We start from the raw sequence: 10,924 nt of genomic DNA on the forward strand, positions 1-10,924 counted from the left end.
TAATATGTATTTCTGGACCCCTAATTAATTAAGCTAAACAGTATATAAAATAATGCAAATTATAAGTAATATCAATGAGTTGTGTTTGTGTCTAACTCTTTGTGTCTGCCCATTTTTAAAAAAAATGCTCAGTGTATGTCTTCATACATCAGGATAATATCAAATTAACAAAAAAAAAATTCTTAAAAGAGCTCTATTCAAATTGTTAAAAATTAAATCTGCAGTTATATTTGTAAATATTCTTAAAGCCCAAATTAAACTAAGCAGGATGAAAAAGTCATAGAAATCTGATTATAGAAACAATTGGGAAAGGGCCTCCTCTTTGCAAGAGCTTTAAAGGCAAGACTAGGTGTGGCAGATTAAACCTATCTACTAGGCTAGGGAATTAAGAATCAGTTTGCCCTGTAATTTCCCAGTTTAAACCTTTTGTCAGCCATAAAATAAAAAACAAAACAAAACAAAGATTAGGTTAATTTTCACGTAAGAAAAAAATTGTTGATTGGTGTAACCTGGCGGCCTGCTGCCTCAGTCTCCCACTCCCGGGTTGGACAGCAGTGGAGGAGACCAGTTTAGGCCAGTCCTATGGGCAGTGGAAGGATGCCCAAGAAGGACTAAGTTGATGCCATTTCAGCACTAAATTCTATTCCTTATTTGACAAAGGGGAGCAGGTAAAAACTAAAATGGTTGGAATGTGATAGAGGAAGCAGTTAAATCACAAACTTTTGCGTGGGAAGGTTAGATCTCAGATAAGCTGTAACTTCTGAAGTATCCAATCTATGGAAAAACAGAGGAAGAGCTTGCGTGCTAGGCTTAGGGGTATAGATTGTGTCATTTTTCTTTGTTCGGGGCACCAGCGGTATCTGGCTCTGCGCACCTTCTTGCAAGATTGAGAATAAATTCTTCTCCACAATCTGGTGAGCCTTATTTTCTTTCAGAAGATTTCTTTCCAACAAAATAAAGGTAATTAGTGGCTCTATTAACAAATTTCAGTAAGTAAAGGAAAGCCCATAAAAACTATGGAGAGATCTTTCCTGGGTTATGATTAAAAAAAAAAAATTAAGTAATTGTGTAATGTGTTTTAAAACCTGGTAGTCAGTATGCTTTTAAATTATTAATTTTCATAACTTAAACAAAGAAAAGAAGTTTTTAGCTTCCTGTAAGGGAAAAAGAACATTCCTTGCATAAACTATTATGGTTTCAATTTTATTTAACTTGAGTGTAATCTCCCATAGTTAATTTATAAACTAAATTAACATTATATGTACAAAATCTTTACAGTAATGAAAATTGTAAGTTCACATTGGTGAAATTAGGCTAAAGGAAAAAGATTGTAGATATGCTCTCTTAAATAAAGAGTAAATTTCTTTCATTGGTAATTGTAATTTAGTAAGTTTATTTAAACATGAGGTGGCTAGTCAATGTGGTTATAGTCAATTATAAGGAGGTTGTAAAACATCTGCCAAACTGAAAATGTTTAAATACTTCTAGTTGTAGAAGTCATTAACTAAAAAAAAACTTAGATTGGTATTGGTAGCAGAAATAACTTCGTGATAATAAAACCTGTCTGAAGGCCACTGCAAAGTATACATTTAAGTAAATGGTAATAAAAAGTTGTCTTGATTCTACTGGAAATATTCTGTTTTCATTTTAACAATGAAAAATAATATTTTTCCTCTATTACTAAAGTAAAGTACCTACTGTTATCTTCATAGTAAAATTGTGTAAGTAAACAGTCATTTGATATATGTGTTGCATTAAGTTGTTTAAAATATATATAAAAACAAGGAATAAACTTTAACATTGTCAAACTCTTGTGCATTCAAACCAGGCCTTGAATACATTACAGGTGGCCTCTCCATGTGAGTTATTTGCTAGGCTGGTCACTGACCCCTCAATTAAAAATATGTGCTATATCAGTCTCTGGTTCTGCTCCTGAAGTCGATGGAAACTATATTGCAGTCTCAAGCTCCTGCAGCAGCCAATAATGACTCGGTACAGCCAAGTGTACAATGGATATCGCCTCCAAACTGGCACTGTTCCATGGTGCCAGAGAGCACTATGCACCAGGCTAGTAGAATACTGGAAAATCTCTCTAAGATGAAGGATGCTGCAACTTGCTCACTGCGTTGAAGAACATGCTAAGTGGAGCCATGATACCAGGATACAGTAAGTGAAACTTAAACACAATTGGCATTATGGCCTGCTCTCATGGAGAGATAACATGTAAGGTATTACAAACCTGAAACTCAAAACTAATAATTGCAACTCTGAATCCTTATGCATTAAGTAATACATTAGTTAATATTAAGTGCTGTACTTTTATCCTGTACTAAATATATGCCTACTAATTGTAATGTTATCTTTTCTATTTTGGATCAAGTGCAGAAGTATATTAGACATGTTAAATTCCTGGTAAAATCATTTTCTAAACAGTTAATAACATGTCTATAGAATAAGGTGGCAGTCTCAGCCAGTCTCAGTCAACTTCTATATTCTACTGTACTCTGCTGTGTAGCAAAGGTTAGGCTTGCTTGCTGATGTTGAGTCACCTATTGAACAAGTCAAAATTGCTAGAAATTGTACAATTAAAACCAAGGTGTAAAAAAAAAACACCTTTATTCTGTAGTTCTAATCACTCCACAGGTGAAAACCAAGAGAATTTCCAACTTAGTGTTCTAATCCTGAGTGAAGCCAGTTGCCCAAGGAGTGCCAGTTGACCAGGAGCATCTGACAGAGCGAATGAGTGCCAATCATTGAACAGCTTGGAATGTGTCTTCAGACAAGTGTCTGTTGCAATTTTCTCTAAAGATAAAAAACTTAAAAAAAAAAAGAATATATATGCTGTTCCCACCAGCTTTTAAGGAGTGCCATCTTTATAGGCACCTAACCTTGTCTACCTCTGTAATCCAATGTCCTCTTTTAAAACGGGTATTCCAAATTTTTAATTAAGTTTGTTTCTTTCAGAGTGAACATCTTATTAACCATATGAAAACTCCATCCAACTTCGTACAGAATGCCAGATCCATCTTCCTGCAGTTAAAATAAATTAATAAGAGTTTTACACCTTATTAGGCAATGACTACAGCCCATGGCCAGCAGGAAGCAGTTACAGAAAAGAGATCGTCTCCCTTCAGCACCCCTTTTAAATTAAAGGTGTAAACTCTTTAAGAGTAAAATAAAAGTAATAGATGGATCTGGAACCTGACTGGAAATCCACGTGAGTGCCAGTGGCAGCAGAATAACTGCAGGAGGCCCCTGCCCAAGATTCTGCTGTTCAGAATGAAAAGTTCTAAACTTCTAAAAACAGTCCTGGATGCTGTACTAAAGACTGATAAATAATCAATCAAAACAACAAACAGCCATCCACCTCATAGCTCCAACAATAATTATGCCAAAGCTTAGCAAGTTAAACTTTGGCAAAAGGGGGGAATGATGTGGACTATGGGTGGAAGGCAAGGCTGTCTCTTCAGAGATAACCCAAGCTGTTTGACTTGTGGGTGTGGAACGGTAAGAGGCTGCAGTCCTGCCCTTAGGGACAATGGCAACTGCTCCAGTCCCAGGAAACAGTTTAACAATGCAAGGGCTATAAACTTTAAGTATTTAGGGGAAATGCAAAAACCAAATACGCTAAAGGCTTATCTAGAATGTCTGGAGTCCATGCTAAAAGCTTACCTAAGATGTGGAAGATATATATATGCTAATTGAAGCTTATTGAACTGAAACAAAGCGACCATTTGGCCTTTCCTCGGTATAAAAGACATTTGAAAATCTTGTTCAGGGCTCGGGATTCAAACAGAAAGCTCCCGAGTCCGGCCGGCCGTCAATAAACCATTTTTCCTTCTCAAAATCATTCCTGAGTCCTGGCCTCTCTATACTCAAGTAATTGAACTTCTCTCAAATTCTACAACAATTTCACTCAGCATGTTTTCAAGGTTCATTCATGTTACAACATGTCTCAGAATGTCATTCCTTCTTCCAGTTGAATAACATTCCATTGTATATTTACACCATATTTTGTTTATCCATTCATCTCTTGGTGGTCACTTGGGTTGTTTCTATCTATTGGCTATTGTGAATAATCCTGCAATGACATTGGTATGTAAGTATATATGTCTGTGTCCTGTTTTCAGTGTCTTTGGGTATGTATCTAGGAGTGAAATTGTTGGGCCATTTGATAATTCTATATTTAAGTTTTTGAGGAAGTGCCATACTGATTTCTACAGTTGTACACCATTTTACATTCCCACCAACATTGCATAATTGTTCACATTTCTCTGCATACTGTCCAATACTTGTTATTTTCCTTTTTAAAAGTAATAGCCATCCCTATGTGTGTGAAGTGGTATCTTGTTGTTTTGCTTTGCATTTCTCAAGAGGCTGAAGATAGTGAACATCTTTTCATGTGCTTATTTGTCATTTGTCTTTTCAAATCCTTTTTCAATTGACTTTTATTTCTTTTTGCTGTTGAGTTGTAGTTCTTTATATATTCTGGATATTGAGGCTTTATCTGATATATAATTTGTAAATATTTTCTCCCATTCTATAGCTTGTCTTTTCACTTTTTTGTTAATGTCCTTTGCACAACTGTCTTCAATTGTGATGTAGTTGAATTAATCTATTGTTTCTTTAGTTCCTCATCTTTTTGGTGTCATATCTAAGAAGGCTTTGCTGAATATAATGCCATGAACACTTGTCCCTATGTTATCTTCCAAATGTTTGGTGGGTTTAGCTCTAATATTTAGGTCACTGATTCATTATGAGTTAATTTTTGTATATGGTGTGAGGTAGAAGTCCAAACTCATTTTTTGCATGGGTTTGCAAACATTTGTTGAAGAGTTTATTCTTTCCTTATTGTAAATACTTGGCATCTTTGTTGAAAATCAGTTGGCCATGGATGTGTGGGACTATTCCTGGACTTTCAATTTTATTCCATTGGTCTACATGTCTATTCTTATGCCAGTAACACATGGTTTTGATTACTGTAGATTTGTAGTAAGTTTTGAAACTGGGGTGTGTTTGTCCTCCAACTTTGGTCTTCTTTATTTAAAATTGTTTTGGCTATTCATGGACCTATTCCTCTAATTTTTACTGATAAGGAAAATGAAATTCAGAGAGTTAATGAAGCAGAATAATGTAGTAGCAAAAGCAAAGGCTCTGAGATCATTATAGATCTGTGTTTGCTTCTTGACTCCACAGATGACTACTTGTATGACTTTAGTCAAATTACTTAACCTCTTAAGGTTATGTTGACATTTACTGAGTGTTTGTACTGTGCCAGATATTATGCTACATACTAGGGAGATAATTTTTGTGGTAGGCAGAAAAATGAACCCCCAAATATGCCTACATTCTAATTCCCAGAATCTGTGAATATATTACCTTATATAGGAAAAAAAAAAAACTTTGAAGATGGGATTGAGTCAAGGAGCTTGTGTAGGGGGATTTTCCAGGTGGGTTCAATGTAATCAAAGGTGTCCTTATAAGGGAAAGAATGAGGCAGGACAGTTAGAGGTAGAGAAGGAGATAATGACAGTGTAAGCATTGGTTGGAGTGATGTGGCCATGAGCAGAGGAATGGAAGCCGTCTTTAGAAGCTGGAAAAGGCAAAGAAAAGATTCTCCCTTAGAGCCTCCAGAAGGAATGTGACGCTGTCGGCATTGCTTTTTTTTCCCGCAGTAAAACCAATCTCAGACTTCTAATCTCTAGAACAGTCAGATAATAGATTTTGAGTTGTTATAAGTCACTAATTTGTGGCAATTTGTTATAGTATCAATCAGAAACTAATTCGGTTTTGAAGTAGACACACGTCCATGTTCTCAAAGATAATATCACAGTCTTTTGGTGGCAGCTCTAAGACTAGAACATTGGTTAATCATTCTTGATTCAGTGCTCTTTGTGTTACTTTAATATTTCCCAAGTATCAGCCGTTAGTGTGCTACCACCATGACATTTACTACACCTCAGATCACCTGACACCACACCTGTAATTTGGTAGGTTAGCACATGGTGAATTACCATAGTGCTGCCTGCTTTAATCTCTCAAAAGCCAATTTGTTTTTAAAATCACAAGTTTGATATACTGATTATGTTCTTTTTGAATATGCATTAAGATATGCCTATATCTACCAAAATTATCCATCCACCTCCCTCCCTCCCCTTAAATTACTGTACAAACCATCAGTGATAAACATCAATATTTTGGGACACCCAGCATTTTGTAGAATTTTCATATCTCATAACTCTGTTGAAATATTTTATGTTGGGAAATGCAGCTTGCTTCAACAAGGCATGGGTTAACTAGCATGACTACCAAGCAGCATAGCATCAATGGTGGAGAGATGACAGGGACTTATTCCTTGTTGATATATGATGTTACTGGCATTGGCATTTAATAAACTCTCCTGAGAGTTTGTAGATATGAGTAATTTGGAGAAGGAGTGTACTGCCTTGAACTGTTTGAACACTCCCTCACACAGGCAGTCCCTCACAATCATTGCATGCTAATACTTTTCTTAAATGAAGAACAGTTTAAAAAGACTTCTATTTATTTATTTATTTTAAAAAATCTTATGTCAGCATTCAAACTCCTGGGATTTGGTATGGATTTGGGTAAACCTGGCAAGTTCTTGCATGTCCAAAATAAAACAATGAACTAGAGAATGGGAAAGACAACCCAATTGAACACATAACACAAATCCTCTCCAAATTTTTGCACTTGAAGAAAAATTGTAGCATCAGGAGTTATACAGCTGATCAGACCAGGCCTTAAAGGGCTGCAGTTTTCTTTTCTTTTTCCCATACGGGTAGGACATTTCAGAGAGTGTCTCAACAGCACATGCCACACTTTCATTTTTCCACCTCATGAGCACAGGTTTCTCTTCTCCCATCAGACCTCTAGTTCAAAGAGATCACATTAAGAAGACATTATGTGTCCTCTTTCCCACGTGGTCTAGTTTAGCAGAAGGCAAGAGCCATAGAACTAGATTACACACTTAGCGTGTCAATGTACTTACTATGTGACCATTAGCAAGATCCTCAACTTTAGTGGCCCTCTCTTTTCTTATCTATAAAATGGCAATAATAATAACAATGCTTAGCTTAAAATGTTAGTTCAAATAAAATTGTACTATGAACAAATGAAAAAATTCATGTGAAGGTAATTTTTAAACTACACAGTGCTCTATTTGCTCCAGTGTTAAGCCACATTATCTTCAAGCATCTTTTTAGATGAATATCCTGCTCAGTAATTCCTTCACATTCACAAATATGGGGAGGATTGAAGAAATGTCATCAGATCATCTTGTTCTCATCTTAAAACCCTTAAATAGCTTCACATTTTCACTTTGAATTAATTTCTTCTGACCCCTGCTTGCCTCTCTGACTTTATTTCCCTTTGGCTGATTTCTTTCTAGCCATACGGGCTTCTGATATTTCCCTGAACATACTAAAGTCATTTTCATTTCCGAGCCTTGACAATTTATGCTTGCTTTGACCCTTTTCCTTTTGTATATCTGGCTCCTTGGTCTTTTATAGGGCTAAGCTTAAACCTCACCTTCTCAGAGACCCTTTCCTTGATTGCTTTATTCTTCATCCCAGTACCTTATGTTTTTCCTTCATATCAATGACTGTGAACTGTAATTGGTTTGCATATTTATTTCATGGCTGGTTTATTATCTGTTCTCAGTAAAATATAGGCCCCATGAGGGTAGGGACCATTTCTTCTTTAGACGTAAAGGATACAGCTCAACAAAGGAGGCATTCATCCTGGTATAAACCATGTCAGTGCTTTGGGAAGAGGCATAAAGCCATGGTGGCATCAGGTGAGGAAGAGATTCAAGTGCTCTTCTTGGCTTCCATCCAGCAGGATGTGGTTCTGCCTGGGATATGTCTTATATTTTATTCTTCTACAACCTTTAACGTCTAGCACAGTGCCTGGACAGAATGAAGCCTGCCTCTGTTTTCTGTAAAGACTGGCTGCTTCCCTGATCCCAGAGAACTGGCATCTCAGAGAGCCCCTACAGCACAGTTCAACAACCAAGCTTTTGTTACACTGCAGTCCTGAAATACATTTCTTTCCTCACCCTCTGGCTTTCACCTAAGCCCCCTGAGTCTTTTCATAAACAGTAGGAACTTTCCAATTTCTATTCTCCTTGCTGAGGGGAACACTTCTGAGAACTTGTTAAAAATAAAAATAATTGCTGATAACACTTATAATACTATGAGCTAAAACTTAGAGTGTACCATGCACCAGGCACTACTCCAAGCATTTTACACATATTAACTCATTTGATCCTTACAAAACCCCAGGAGGTAGGTTACAATTATTTCCTCTGTTTTATAGTTGAGGAAACTGGGACATGGAGGGACTGAGTAACTTGTCAGTGACGGAGCTGGGATACGAGCCCGGGCAGTCTGACCCCTGGGACTCCGTACTTAGCTGTTCCGCTATAAACATTGCAATCCTTGAAGATATATCTTCTGAGCATATCATCAGCCTTCCAGATATAAATGCCAGAAGTTATATTTGGCTTTTAATTAAATGTCTATTGTTTTATTTACATAAGAAATACAGGAAATAGCTTCTTCTTTAAAGCAATTAAAACATTCAAATAGAGTAAAAATTCCCTTTGACCACCTTCTGTAACCCCAAATAGTTCTTCTCCAGAGTAGCCATTGTTCCCAATTTTGTATATGTACTTCCTAAGTGTTCCCTACACAATTGCAAACACCTGTGTGTCAATAGAAAACACAAAATACTGCTGGTGGTTTCTTTTTCTTTTTAAATAATAAATTTTCTTTTTAGAGCAATTTTAGGTTTACAGAAGAAGTGCACAGAAGGTACAGACTTACCATATTATACCCCCCCACACACACAAATTACCTCTATTATTAACATCTCATATTAGTGTGTTACTTTTGATAGTTGATGAACAAATATCAGTACATTATTAATAACTAAAATTCATAGTTTACATTAAGGTTACATTAAGGGTCACTCTTTGTGTTCTGCAGTTCTAGGAGTTTTGACAAATACGTAATGTCATGTCCCCCCGTTACTATAACACACAAAAATGGTTTCACTACCCTAAAAATGCCTTGTGCTCCATCTATTCATCTCTCATGGTTTCTTTTTCAATTGTACATATGTAGTAACATGTATAAATAATTTTGAATGTATATATTAAACCCCTCCTCTAACGGCACACATTTAGGTTCTCTTTTGCCAGATGGAGGGCTGACATTGAGCCATCACACAATAGTGTGGCCATACCTATGACTGGAATTCTGAAACACTTCTGTGTCATTTGAGAAACAGTCGCTGCCCCTCTCCTAGGACCAGTGCTGACCTATCCATCAGGCACAGGAGACACAGTGCATAGGGCCCACAATAGAGTCAGGGGTCCACAAAAATGTTTTAACTTTAGCTTCTCTTACAATTGGAAGAAAAAATGACTATAATAATATTGAGTAGAAAATAACAAATGCAGCCTGGATTATATTCCTCTTTATAGCCACACAGACATACAATATAATTTTAATATTTTTTATTGGGGAAGGGGCCCACAAAAGCCAAAGTACCTAGGGTGATACTTAGGACCCTTCTCCGACCCCGGGCACCTCCACCCCCACTGTGATCCAGCAGGTACAAAGTCAGAGTCTCCCAGGACCTATCTCTGTGTTTAGGCTGAAATCGCTTAGGACTGGTTGGGGCCACTCTGTATCGTTAGATACAATTTTGTAATACCTCTTCCACCCATATATATCATAAAATGAAAAATGTGTTGCCTTATGTCAGGATGTTATTGATATAAGCAACAGAAATCTACTGAAACAAGGTTAAGAAGAACTGGGTGTGTATGTGGGATTCGAAAGCAGAAGCCTGGCCAGGCGACATGGAAGATGAGAAAAGTCTAAGGTAAGTTGGCAGAGACCCAAGCACCATCCCACAGAATCTCTCTCCCTCTTCAAGTCACGTGGCCTCTCTTCTGCTTCCTTCAGCATATCTGCTTCCATCCTTTCCCTGTTTGTACCAGATTTTCACTTCTGCTCTAGTGCTCTGCATTAATTAGACTCACCTCCCGCCCAACGGTTTCTATGTTTCTCATTTCCAATTCTTGGGGGAGAGAGAATCTATTTAGCCTACCTAGGTCAGGTGTCTATTGCTCTTGCGAAAAACTCCCCAAGAAAGGAAATTGTAGCTGAGTGGGGGTCTGGGTGGTATCTGCTCAGATACTCCAAGACGTCCAGGCATTCCAGCTCTTGATTATCCAGCCAGCACAACCTTCTTCCTATTCATACAATGGCATCGATGTCCTTGCCTAACATGACTTGACCTCCTCATAAACAAATACAAATATACTCTTTCCCTTCTTGGGGGCAGCAACTTATGGCTCCTTCTAGTTAACACATGAAGAGGTCATGTAATGGGGCTTAAGGCTTTCAGAGTCCAATATCTTCTGATGATGTTTATTCCTGAGCCAAAATTAATTAACTATTTGACAACTAGTTAGCTAAAGGGTAAACTTTAATCACTTTACATGAAATGGAGGAAAAGAAAAAAGAAAGTGGAAATAATGAGTAGTCGATCCCTGTACACATGAGTAGCAATCATAGAAGTACAGGTGGTGGTTATAGACCCTATTTCTGCAACTGGCCCCAAGACTCTGGCTGGTATTTTGAGTTTAAAGGAAATAATAAACTAAAAGAACATTCTGGAAGGCATCCTTTAGAAACTCTTCAGGCTGGTAATGAAAATATTAAGCAATCAATTACTTTTTCATAGAACATGACTTTTTCATCTATCATACTTCCAAGTATTCTTTGAAATGAACTTGTTTTAGCTCAGTCTCTCTTGGGAAATATTGTATCTTGGACTCTAAAGCCATCATTTTGCCTGGGTTAATAGTTTAAAGAGTAACTAATCT

The sequence above is a fragment of the Dasypus novemcinctus genome, chromosome 8 (genome assembly GCF_030445035.2).
Source record: "Dasypus novemcinctus isolate mDasNov1 chromosome 8, mDasNov1.1.hap2, whole genome shotgun sequence".
Taxonomy (NCBI): Eukaryota; Metazoa; Chordata; class Mammalia; order Cingulata; family Dasypodidae; genus Dasypus; species Dasypus novemcinctus.